Genomic DNA, 7,987 nt, shown 5'->3' with positions numbered 1-7,987 from the left:
ACACGACAAAGGCAAACCAAGCCCAGTTGACCCTGCAAAGTCCTCCTCACTAACATCTGGTGACTTGTGCCAAAATTGGGAGAGCTGTCCCACAGACTAGTCAAGCAACAGCCTGACATAGCCAACGTCCCAGACTCTTCCATCACCATCCCTGGGTATGCCCTGTCCCACCGGCAGGACAGACCAACCAGAGATGGTGGTACAGTGATATACAGTCAGGAGGGTAGTGGCCCTGGGAGTCCTCAACATTGACTCTGGACCCCATGAAATCTCATGGCATCAGGTCAAACATGGGCAAGGAAATCTCCTGCTGATGAATCAGTCCTCCTCCATGTTGAACACCACTTGGAGGTAGCAAGGGCACAGAATGTACTCTGGGTGGGGGAATTCAATGTCCATCACCAAGAGTGGCTTGGTAGCACCACTACTGGCCGAATCCTGAAGGACGTAGTTACCAGACTGGGCCTGCGGCAGGTGGTGAGCGAACCAATACGAGGGAAAAACTTACTTGGCCTTGTCCTCACCAATCTACCTGTCGCAGATGCATCTGTGCATGACCAGTAATGGTAGGAGCGACCACCGCACAGTCCTCGTGGAGACGAAGCCCGTCTTCGCACTGAGGACACCATCCAACGTGTTGTGTGGCATTACCACCGTGCTAAATGGGATAGATTCAGAACAGATCTAGCAGCTCAAAACTGGGCATCCATAAGGCGCTGTGGGCAGCAGCAGAATTGTATTCCAGCACAATCTGTAACCTCATGGCCCGGCATATTCCTCACTCTACCATTACCAACAAGCCAGGGGATCAACCCTGGTTCAATGAGGAGTGTAGAGGAGCAGCACCAGATGTACCTAAAAATGAGGTGCCAACCTGGTGAAGCTACAACTCAGGACTACATGCATGCTAAACAGCAGAAGCAATATGCTATAGACAGAGCTAAGCGATTCCACAACCAACGGATCAGATCAAAGCTCTGCAGTCCTGCCACATCCAGTCGTGAATGGTGGTGGACAATTAAACAACTAACGGGAGGAGGAGGCTCTGCAAACATCCCCAACCTCAATGATGGCGGAGTCCAGCACGTGAGTGCAAAAGACAAGGCTGAAGCGTTTGCAACCATCTTCAGCTAGAAGTGCCAAGTGGATGATCCATCTCAGCCTCCTCCTGATATCCCCACCATCACAGAAGCCAGTCTTCAGCCAATTCGATTCACTCCACGTGATATCAAGAAATGGCTGAGTGCACTGGATACAGCAAAGGCTATGGGCATCGACAACATCCCAGCTGTAGTGCTGAAGACTTGTGCTCCAGAACTAGCTGCGCCTCTAGCCAAGCTCTTCCAGTACAGCTACAACACAGGCATCTACCCAACAATGTGGAAAATTGCCCAGATATGTCCTGTCCACAAAAAGCAGGACAAATCCAATCCGGCCAATTACCGCCCCATCAGTCCACTCTCAATCATCAGCAAAGTGATGGAAGGTGTCGTCGACAGTGCTATCAAGCAACACTTACTCACCAATAACCTGCTTACCAATGCTCAGTTTGGGTTCTGCCAGGACCACTCGGCTCCAGCCCTCATTACAGCCTTGGTCCAAACATGGACAAAAGAGCTGAATTCCAGAGGTGAGGTGAGAGTGACTGCCCTTGACATCAAGGCAGCATTTGACCGAGGGTGGGACCAAGGAGCCCTAGTAAAATTGAAGTCAATGGGAATCAGGGGGAAAACTCTCCAGTGGCTGTAGTCATACTTAGCACAAAGGAAGATGGTAGTGGTTGTTGGAGGCCAATCATCTCAGCCCCAGGACATTGCTGCAGGAGTCCCTCAGGGCAGTGTCCTAGGCCCAACCATCTTCAGCTGCTTCATCAATGACCTTTCCTCCATCATAGATTCAGAAATGGGGATGTTCGCTGATGATTGCACAGTGTTCAGTTCCATTCGCAACCCTTCAGATAATGAAGCAGTCCAAGCCCGCATGCAGCAAGACCTGAACAATATCCAGGCTTGGGCTGATAAGTGGCAAGTAACATTCACGCCAGACAAGTGCTAGGCAATGACCATCTCCAACAAGAGAGAGTCTAACCACCGTCCCTTGACATTCAACGGCATTACCATCGCTGAATCCCCCACCATCAACATCCTGGGGGTCACCATTGACCCCGAAACTTAACTGGACCAGCCATATAAATACTGTGGCTACAAGAGCAGGTCAGAGGCTGGGTATTCTGCAGCAGAGTGACTCACCTCCTGACTCCCCAAAGCCTTCCCACCATCTACAAGGCACAAGTCAGGAGTGTGATGGAATACTCTCCACTTGCCTGGATGAGTGCAGCTCCAACAACACTCAAGAGGCTCGACACCATCCAGGACAAAGCAGCCCGCTTGATTGGCACCCCACCCACCACCCTAAACATTCACTCCCTTCACCACCGGCGCACAGCGGCTGCAGTGTGTACCATCCCCAGGATGCACTGCAGCAACTCGCCAAGGCTTCTTCGACAGCACCTCCCAAACCCGCGACCTTTACCACCTAGAAGGACAAGAGCAGCAGGCACATGGGAACACCACCACCTGCACGTTCCCCTCCAAGTCACACACCATCCCTTGGAAATATATTGCCGCTCCTTCATCGTCGCTGGGTCAAAATCCTGGAACTCCCTTCCTAACAGCACTGTGGGAAAACCGTCACCACACGGACTGCAGCGGTTTAAGAAGGCGGCTCACCACCACCTTCTCAAGGGCAATTAGGGATGGGAAATAAATGCTGGCCTTGCCAGCGACACCCACATCCCATGAACGAATAAAACAAAAACTTTGATAAAACTAGCTACCCTACTCTATTTGTCTGGTGAAGACAAAAATCCTTATCCAGAGGAAAATTATCACATCATATTCTCTACACTGTAAAATATAGATCAAGGTGCGACTTGACAGTTCCCTAGATTATAACATGTACATTGAAAGAACTCTGTAAAACCATTACAAGCAAAACAGTTATACAATGTTGAACTCATACGATTGAAATCACAACTTAATTCATCTGTGTTATCATGGTTTGATCACTATGATATCATGCAGACCCTTCCCAACAAGACCATACCATTGACTTACAGTTCATTGTAACCATGGCACTAGTACAATGTCCAGTATCAACGCAAACTGTTACACCAGTTTTTTATTGTCAGGGCTTGTCAATCACCTGCCGCCACTGTTCATGCTCACTCCCTCAGTTTTTAGTTACATTTTTCAACTTACCCATGATTCAGCAATGAATACCAGCTTTAGCAGCAACTCAGCAAGTAAGTAGTAACTCTGCAGCCAATTCATCTTACCTTCTCCAACACCACCCCGCACCCCCACCAATACCCTTTCACTAAGCTCTTTAACTGTGTAAATTCAGCATAGATGTCCCAAATTGCTTGGAAATACTAATCAGATCTAAGCGCTACCAGTCTTCCACCAAAGTTACAGCCAGCGACTGGGAGAACCCCTCAGGATTGCAGGCTACTCCGTGCTGTATGTGAAAGGGGTACCGTACTACCATAGAGGTACATTAGATTCAAATTGAGACATTTGCAAATGTTCATTATATGGGGGGAGGGGGATTTGTTACAACTGGGTTCGTACTAAGCAGCAAGCCTTGCATTTTCACAACCTCTGTACCTGATTATCTTACAAATAGTCTCCTGTTAGTTCATCTGTTATTAATCATGAAACCAGATCTAACTTCAATACTTACTTAAGGCAAATCAGCCTTTGTCTTTTTCTGGTGCCAGTTTACTGAATTAGCTGCTCATTGGTAGCAAACATTTCTCATCTTTATCAGTATTTTAACAGTTCATATAAATGAAGTGTTAACTTACAAATTAAACATAGCAGCAATGGTTAGTTTATTGTCACTTTCTGCAGTTTTCATACTGATTGCATTATGGTTTAATTGCTGTATTTCAGGTATGTTTATAATGCTTTTTTTAAAAACTGTGTTAGCATTTGTTTGATTTGCTCTAATATCAACAACGCTTGTTCAAATCTTGCTGCTCTGGTTCTAATTGTAAACCAGCTGTTTTCAGCAAAGTTGAGCTAGCCTTCTTAAAGATTTCATAATAAATCCCAGATTTAATTATCGAGCAGAAAATAAGCAACTGCAAATAAACCACAATCCCGCAAACCACAATCCACAACGCAGTATTAATAGTAGGCATTGTGATAGTGTGAGTTGAGCTAGTGTGAGTGAGATGCGTTAGTTCCTTCACAAGTGTGAAAGATCCAAAAGTTAGAAATGCCTGCCAAACATATTGGGCTCGATTTTCGCACCTGCGATCGGGTGCGTTCGTGGCAGGGGGGCTGCGAAAATCCGGGATTCCCGGGGCGGCTCCAACCCGCCCACTTCCGGGTTCCCCAGTGATGCGCTGACATGCGCACGCAGCCCCCGCATGTGGGACTCCCGCCGGCAATTAAAGCCAGCAGGATGCCACTTAAAGTACTTAAACCGGTACTTCAGGTCATTTACAGACCTGATTGACCTGATATTTTAGGAGTGATGGGATTTTGAAATGAACTGAGACTGTTTCCCATACTGGAGGAAACACTCCCAGTTCAAATGGGTGCGTTGCAGCCATCAGCTTGTGGCAGCTGCAAAGGTCCATTTGACAGCTGTTGGGGGGAGACCCTCACTCATTGCAGGAGGCCACTGACACTTTGGACAAAGTTTGGCCTTCACCACCCTCCTCCTAACAATCAAATGCACAAACATGCACACTTACCCCGGTGTCCAAACACATTTACCTACCTTGCGGACCCCCTCAGATGTACATCTTCCGGATGGGGGCCGCCGTAGCTGCAGTCATAACCTCCTCGGAGGGCGAACAGCATCACCAGCCTCGCCAGCCACGCCATCCACCTCTGACACATGGAGCTCCACAACACAGTGCTATGACACATCCACCTGCACAGCAGGAGGGAGGGCAACCGCAGAGAGAGATGCGTTGCAGAGGGCACTACCCTCACCACAGGGTCTACAGACTGAGGCTCAGCTTCCTGGATCTCTCTGAGCAGCAGTGCACATGGAGGCTCAGAGTCACTCGACATGTAGTTGTGGACATCTGCAGCCTCCTTGATGCCGAACTGCTCCTGGCTGGCCCGAGCACCATCTTCTTACCTGTCGCTGTCAAAGTCACCACTGCCCTCAACAACTTCTCCTCCGCATCCTTCCAGGGTGCCACCGGGGACATCGCCGGCGTCTCTCAGTCGTCTGCACAAAAGAGCCCTGCAAATACACCTACACCCACTCTGCAGTGACACAATGGGTGGCATCAAGTGTACGTGTTCATGGTGAACCCCATGAAAGGGACCTGTTCCACAAGCCAGTCAAAAATGGGCAAGACATGGCAGTAGTGGTGATAATAATAAGATTTATTGTGCATGTGAAATAAAACAAATATAAATAAAAAACATGACAAATCTTCAGACACCCTTGTGCATTCCCTTTGTACTCAAAAACCATTCGCCTTGCGTTTCTGGGAACCCCTACATGGTGCTCCCCTGTGGCTGCAGCAGAGGTAGTGGCAGGTTGCTCTTGTCCATGCCCTGACCGATGAGATGCTTTGGGCCGATGCCCTCTGGGTTTTGGTGCCCTTGAGGGCCCCTCCAAAGACTGCTCCACCTGCACCTGTGCAGGGGCAGACTCGGCCACCTGGAGAGTGGGCAGCATTGTGGGTACTGGTTGAGAGGGGGGCAACGGGTGAGACGTGGGAGCGCTTTGAGTGGCGTCCCCACTTCCATGTCCCCTTTCACCATCATTCCTCTCGTGGCCCAGGCCCACATCACTCCTTCCACACTGCTGGATGGCAATTTGGAGGACTTGTGTGAGGCCTTGGAAGGCCACTTGTAAAGTATCTGTCAAGGCGGCAGAATGTTGCTCACCCTGAATCCGAACGGCCGTTGTCAGGGCCTGAATGGACTCGTTGTTGAGCCGTGCTTGACGTTCGATGGAGGCTAGCCTTTCCTCCATCGCAGACATTCCCGCACCTACCCGCGACACTACCTCAGAGATGCCTTCACGTCCCTGCGACACTATCTCGGAGATACCCTCCTGTACCTGTGCCACCATTCCCCTCATGCAGGAATTGGACTCCTCCATCCTCTGCGCGATTGTGGAGAGTGCGCGTGGCACCTGTTCCAGTGCCTCGGCAATTTGCTGCTGCCTCTCGACGACTCTTCTTTTCACGGCTGGCCCCCAGGGTTCAGCATCTGGGTCCAGCTGAGCAGAGCCTGGAGTGCTCCCACTGACGCAGACTCTCCACGGCTGCCCCTGCCACCAGGGTCTGCTCGTACTCACATGTGCGTGGTGACTCACCATGTGCAAGCCCAACTAAGTGAGGGCGGGGACCCACCGAGGTATATGTATCTCAGCTGGTGGATGGCTGGCTCAGATGTGACGATGGACCTTCAGAGGCCGGCAGGTCCTCTGAGGAATCACCCTCCACGGTCACGGCGCTCGCAGATGGCCCTGCAAGAGGACAGAAAGCAATATTAGGCATGTGGACAGATGTTGAGGTGCTGCAGATGCCAAGTGATGCTAAGATCATTCGCTATCATGAGTGCTGAGTGTTAGATTTCTGTCACCGGCCGTTTGTGCAATCCCAGTCTCGGCATCCGCCACGGACAGGCACTCCAGCGTGTGGCTGATGTCCAATGCCTGCTGCTCCACGTCCATTAGGACCACCTGGTGTGGCGGGCCCCCTCCGGTCTGTGCCCTCTCCCGGGCGTTCTGGCATTTCTTCTCCTATCCAGGCAAAACACAGAGGTGTGATTGAGTGATGGTTGCATGGTGAGCTGCTGCATGCATTGGTGTGGGTGGGGTTGAGCATGAGGGAGTTGCATGGGAGGGTGCGTGTACAACATAGCCATGATATTGTATGAGGATTGGGTTGCGTGGTAGTGGTCAAATGGGAAAAGTGGCGGTGAGTACGTGCAGGCAAGGTGAGGATGATAGTTGAGTGGATGTGAGGAGTGATGAGAGAGCGTTGTGGTGGCAGTGCAGAAGGGGTTGTGTGGTGGTGGAGGTGATGTGGAAGACGGAGTGTGGGAGAATGCGTAAGTATACTCACTTTGCCTGATCTGGTTAGATAATTAAATCTCTTCCTGCACTGGACCCTGGTTCGTGGCACATTGCTGCAGCTGGTTACCTCCTCGGCCACCTGCAGCCAGGCCTTCTTCGGTTTGAAGGAAGGCACTTCCTCCCATCAGACGGGAAAAAGGTTTCCCTCCTCCTCCTCACCCCATCCAGCAGCAGCTGGAGTGAGGAGTCTGAAAATCTTGGGGCAGCCTTTCCTCTGGCCTGCTCCATGGTTCAGCATTGGTTGTTTTTCCTGCAGGAGGAGCATTGGTGGACTGCCCCTTTAAATAGAGCTCCTCCAGCTGACAGACCTTACTGCTCATGCGCAGTCCGCCCGCCGCGCAGCTTACCAGCGGGAAACTCGGAAGCAAAGGTAAGTGGCTCCAATTAGCCTGTAATTGCTTGCGGAGCATACTGATTTCATTGGGCGCCCAGTCAACCCCCCGCTGAGAACCCGCCGCCCTCCTAATATCGAGCCCATTGTATTTGAAGTTTCTGTATCTTAAAATGATACAGATTCTTTATAATTGTCTACAGAATGATTTGGGGTTGTTTAAACCAGAAGCAATATGGTTAGCCGTCACTATGGACATCTTTTTGAATTGAGTTTAAATATCTGCTAGATACTTGTTGCATTCCATGCCACATTTGGCCTTTCTTAAAACCTACATCTTGACCAAGATTTTTGTCGCCTGTCATAATATCTCCTTAAGTAACTCCATGTCAAATTTTGTCTGGTAGCGCTCCTGTGAAGCGACTTGGGATGTTCTACTATGTTAAAAGCACTATACAAATGTTGTTGTTGTTCTCCTTAAGGTTCTAATTACTTACCCCATGCCATAGTGAGGTGTCTAACCATTAACTA

This window comes from Heptranchias perlo, chromosome 2, assembly GCF_035084215.1.
Source record: "Heptranchias perlo isolate sHepPer1 chromosome 2, sHepPer1.hap1, whole genome shotgun sequence".
Taxonomy (NCBI): Eukaryota; Metazoa; Chordata; class Chondrichthyes; order Hexanchiformes; family Hexanchidae; genus Heptranchias; species Heptranchias perlo.
Note: the sequence above shows the minus strand (reverse complement) of the source record.